General features: G+C 37.8%; 1 pseudogene; it reads left to right on the plus strand.

The window, feature by feature from the left end:
* Positions 1-322: 322 nt before the first annotated feature.
* Positions 323-2,475, plus strand: LOC132481598 (importin subunit beta-1-like; annotated as a pseudogene).
* Positions 2,476-5,766: the final 3,291 nt, after the last annotated feature.

Genomic DNA, 5,766 nt, shown 5'->3' on the forward strand with positions numbered 1-5,766 from the left:
CTAACAGCAAAGAAGGAAAGTGGGAGGGAGGGAGTGGGAAGGAAAAGATGATAGAGCATTATAAAGAAGGAACAGATGAACGAGCTTGTGGCAACTCTGACCCCCTTCCAACCCTCCAGTGCCACGCAGCTCCCAACCCCTATCTCCAGTCAGAGCTGTCACCTGAGGAGCAAGCATCACCTGAAGAGAAGCAACTGCCATCACCTTTACTTTGGAGCTGATTGCAGCATTGAGATAACTGTGTCTCTACCTCTGCTTGAACTAGAAACTATGTAGAAGTTCCTAGAGTGTGTGGTGGTGAAACTTGTCAAAGGTCCTTCTGGAACTGTCCAGAGTGCCAGAAAATTCAGGAAACAGCCAGATTGGCAGGATTTCAGCTGGTCTGCTGATCAAGAACTCTTTGCCTTCTGAGGATCCAAACATCAAGGCACAACAGCAGCAGAATGGCTTCCCACTGATGTTAATGTTTGACCGAGAAGCCAAGAACTATTTTGCAGACTTTAGGCACAGAAACCTACTAGCTTAGCTCTTCCTCACAATGATGGCTGAAATTGTTTGTATAGAGAACCCAGTAAACCAGTGGTCAGGATTCCTTCTTCAGCTGGTAGACAATGTCACAAACTCCAACAGCACAGAGCACATGAAAGAGTCGACATTGGATGCAATTTGTTACATCTGCCAAGATATTCAAACAGAGCAGCTACAAGTTCCATCCAATGAGATTCTGACTGCCATAATCCTGAGAAAGAGGAAAGAAGATCCTTATAGTAATGTGAAGTTAGTGGCTACTAAGGCACTCCTGGAGTATTGGAGTTCATCAAAGCAAGCTTTGACAAAGAACCTGAAAGACAATTTCTTTCCCAGATAGTCTATGAAGCAGCCTGTTATCAAGATAATAAGGTATTAGTGACTACATTACAGAATCTGTTGAAGAAAATGCCCCTGTATTATCAATACGTGGAGACACATATGAGCCCTGCTCTTTTTGTGATCACAGTTGAAGTAACACAGTGACTTTGATGAAATGGCCCTGTAAGGAATAAAGTTCTGGTCCAATGTCTGTGATGACAAAATAGATTTGGCCATTGAAGCTAAAGAGACAGTAGAACAAAGAAGGTCCCAGAGCACATAGCAAGATCTATGCCAAGGAAACACTACAATTGAGGTTCCAATTCTCACACAGACACTAACAAAAGATGATGAAAATGATGATTCTCCTGGCCACCTGATGTGAAGATGACATTGTCCCACCTGTCCTTCTCTCTTGTAAAGAACAGATCAAGAATCCTGATTAGTTCTTGGAACCCTGACATGCTTGTGATGACTTTTGCCTGTATCTTGGAAGAAGAGAAATCCAATAAGCTCAAAATCCTAGTTATACAGGCAATGTCTAGCTTAATATAATTAATCGAAGACCCCTGTGTAAATTGCTTGGTATATAAGTACACAGACTGGGGGCAAATTTTACAAGTTGCTCCATGAAGCTGCCATAAGGGATGCTTGCTCCGTTCCCTTGTTACAATGTCTAAGAGAAAGCCTGAGTACTGAACCCAGAATGGCATCAAATGTTTGTTGAGTTTTTTCCAATCTAGCTGAAGCTTTTTATGAAAGTTTGTAAGTGATGATCAGGAAGAAACAGCTACTTACTGCTTATCCTCATATTTCAGAATCTCCTAGTGATCACAGACAGTCCTGATGGCCACCATAATAACCTGAGAAGTGCTTCATATGAAGCTTTGATGAAAATTGTCAAAAATAGTACCAAGTACTATTCAGTTCAAAAATTGACGCTGGCAACTCTAACTGCAAAAAGTGTATCAATAGAGATACAGTCACATATAAAAGCACTTCTGATACGATCCAATTCAATGACCTTCAGTCTTTACTCCACATAATTCTTCAAAATGTTCTCTGAAAACTGCAGCATCAAGATGAGATGATGGTCTCCCTGTTAAGGATTTTCCAAAGCATAGTTGGATATGGGGGATGAAAGAGGGTGATCCGATAGCAGTTAGCACATCAGAGGAAATGTTGGTTGCTAAATTCCTAAAGTATATAGAGGCCTCTAAGTTCTCCTGAGTATGGGTATTTTATTGAAAACTTATACTGAGTGCAAGGTTTTATTGGAGAATGTAAGATAAGTGGAAGACTTATGTCTCACCTTGAAATCCAGTATCTTACTGTTTGTTGACAGAGAACTTAGGAAATGAGAATGTCGGTAGGTCTGTGAAGCCACAGATTCTGTAAGTGTTTAATGATATTTCCTTTGTTATTGGTGGAGAGTTTAACAAATACCTAGAGGTAGTATTGAGCACAATTCTGCAAACCTACGAATCTCAGGTGAATAAATCAAAGTGTGACATGGTGGATTATCTGAATGAGCTAAGGGAAGACCGCTTGGGAGCCTATTCTGTCGTTGTCAAGGATCAAAGGAACAAGGATCTAAGGGTGATGCATACTCAGATGTACTGCTGATGCAACCAAGACTAGAGTTTATCTTTCTTTGTCCACAATGCTAGACTTGAGAATCATCCAAAGAGTATTAGGTATTGGTGCTGCTGAGCCAATAAGGAACTTATTTATGACATTTGGGAAGAAGGTACTGAGATTAGTAGCAGTTGGCTGATGATTCTTAAAGTGTTAACTAAGGAACAGAGATTCAAGACTAGTAAAACAAAACCCTGTTTGATGGACAGCAAAATAACTGAGGAAACTGAATAACTGAAGAATCAAGGTCGATCTGTAGCCATTGGGATGAAACCCAAGACCATCACTAGAAATCTGCAGTCTTTTGAAAAACCTAGAAGTAAGGGGTGTGCACAGATGCTGAAAACACACCACATTGAAAATCCTACCACAGGAGGAGCAGCTATTAGCAGCAGTACTGTTGGTTAGCTATGTAAACACTGACTTCAGAGAAAACCATTCTAATGTCTACTCCAGGAGCCATTTTGGATAAGAGAAACATAATGCGTTTACTTAATTGGAAGAGGAGGAGGAGGAGGAAGGGGGAAAGAGGAGGGGAAAAGGGAAGGGAAAAGAGAAGGAGAAGAAATGGAAGTTATTTCTTCCCAAGGAATGCTACAATTTGTTTTTTGGTATTTCAGGTGGTGCTGAGTGGAATGACTGGTTTTTCCAGAGGGGAGAGATTGTACTTCATCATAAAAAGCAGCTTGAACCTATGCTACTGATGATGATGATGGTGGAGCCTGGGTTTGTGTACCTTTGTCACCCAGCACAGTATACAATCAGGCTAAAAGGAGGTGAGGAATACTATATAATCTGAGTGTGGCTGAATGAAGCTATATCCACATTCTCAACTTCAAGTCATTAAAGTTTATATTTTTCCTTAAAAAAAAGTGGGATAAGGGTGTGCTAAATATTGCATTTCATAAAACTAACTGAAGTTCTGCCTACTGATGGACCACAGGAGATGGAAAAGAAAAAGAAAAGGAAAAGAAAGACACTTTTTAGCTTTTTGGTTGTTTGTTTTTAGTTATTATCATTATTTTAAGGAAAACACTAACAAATGGTCAGAATAAAAATCTAAACTTCCAAGACAAAAACTAAATAAAACAAAAAAAATTTTTTAAACCCACAACCTAAAGAAACCAAAATGTAAATGGTTGAAAGTGGCAGCACAAGGAGAAAGCTCCCTCTTGACACTTTATATTGGCAGTCCTGATACCCACCCCCTCCATAAAAAATTATGCCAAGGAGTTCACCAAAAAATTTACAATAAAAATACAGCAAACTTTAAGTAACTATTTTGGTCTATAAAATGAGGATAAATTTAATGATTAAACAAAATCTAATAAATTAGCCATTAGAAAATTGACTTTCTATTCTCTTTTATTTGTTTGTCTCCAATGTAGTATTGTTTCCTTGCTATACTTTAAAACCAACTAACCACGAAAACAAACAAAAATATATGCATAAATGATGTGTGTGGGTATAATTACACATCTCATGATGAAAACAACACTTATGAAAGTTTTCATTTTTCCACTGCAGTTAAATATTAATATACTAATCTCAAACCATCCACAGGAAAAACAAATAAATTTCAGGGAAAATACAAAATTATCCATTTCCTAAAGAAGAGGGGGAAAAAGCAGTCTTGTCTCTTTCATGTAGATCTGTGCTAAAATTGAACCTCATCTAACAGTCCTTTATAATTACATTCAGCTAACAATATTGTGTGTTAAAATACTCCCAAACTATATTTGACAGGCCCATGCACCCATTCCAAGCCTGATGATTCCAAACTGATCCATTTTTTCACAAAGCAAAAAGGTGAACAGGTTACTTTAAATCAAACCAAATACTGATAAGCAAATCTCTTGTGATGGGCAGGCCTAAAAAGCTTGTTGAAGGCTGGCTCAACTAAACATTGCTTAAGAGTTTGGATGCTTATCTGATGCTTATCCAAACATCTGAAATTGAACATCTTTCTTCTAAAATAACAAGCCAAAAATCTGACACTGATTTTGATGTTTTGGTTCATAATAGGTTACAAGTATCAAAAGAGCAGTCTAACTAGGAAGTGGAGATATGGCTGGAAATAAAAGTAGAGGGATTAGAAATGAAAACTCTCAGAACTTTGAGAATGTATGGGGACAAGGAGTCTCAGTGAAGTGGGAGAACACATATAAATAGCAGATGAAAGAGTGGTGAAGGACGAAGTTTGGTTTATTAGTTTGAAAACAAAATAGAAATTTGTCTCAGTGTTGTTGTTTATTTTTTAACCATGAGTTAATCTATTTTGAAATTTCATATAACATTGAAAGAGAGTATGAGATTTTTTTGTTCATCAAAAAAGAAAAAAGAAAAAAGAAAAAAATCAGAGAAGACTTCCTCTTCTGGAAAAACAGAGGATATGTATTTTTCCCTATTCTTCCTCCTAAATACAACTAGTAAATCTTAGACATTATGTGTAAAATAAACGTAAGAAGACTCTGAAATGTGGAGAAAAAGAAAGCAGACTGACTAGAAACTTAGGACTCAAGAAAAAAAAAAAAGAAACAGTTGGTCAAGAAACCACTGGTGGGAATGTAAAGTGGTACATCCATTCTGGAATATAGTTTAGCAATTTCTTTAAAAAGTAGGCATGCAACTACCATCCCAGCAATTGCACTACTGGACATTTATCCCAGAGAAATGAAAACTTATGTCTGGACAAAAACCTGTATATCATCATTCATAGCATCTTTATTTGTAATACTTAGCCAAAAACTAGAAGCAATACAGATATGCTTCAAGTGTGAATGGTTAAATGAACTGTGGCACATCCATACCGTGGAATACTACTCAGCCATAAGAAGGAAAAACTATTGATACACACAGTAGCCTGGATGAATCTAAAGGGTATAATGCTGTGTGGGAGAAAAAGAGCCAATCTTGAAAGGTCATATACTTTGCGATTCCATTTATACAATATTCTCAAAATGACAAAATTATAGAGCCAAAAAGCAGATTACTGCTTTTGAGGAGTTAGAAATGATATGGAGGAGGGATAAGTATCACTATAAAGGAGCAGCATGAGGGAGATCTTTGTGGTGACGGGACAATCTTGTATCTTGAGTGTGGTACTGGTTACACAAATCTACATGTCATAAACTGACACAGAACTCTGCACATTGTGATGGTTCATGTGGCAACTTGGGTGGCCACAGAGTGCCCAGATTAAACATTATTTTTGGGTGTGGCTGTGAGGGTGTTTTGGAAGAGATCAACATTTCAATTGTAGACTGCCCTCCCCAATGT

The sequence above is a fragment of the Mesoplodon densirostris genome, chromosome X, assembly GCF_025265405.1.
Source record: "Mesoplodon densirostris isolate mMesDen1 chromosome X, mMesDen1 primary haplotype, whole genome shotgun sequence".
Lineage (NCBI taxonomy): Eukaryota > Metazoa > Chordata > Mammalia > Artiodactyla > Ziphiidae > Mesoplodon > Mesoplodon densirostris.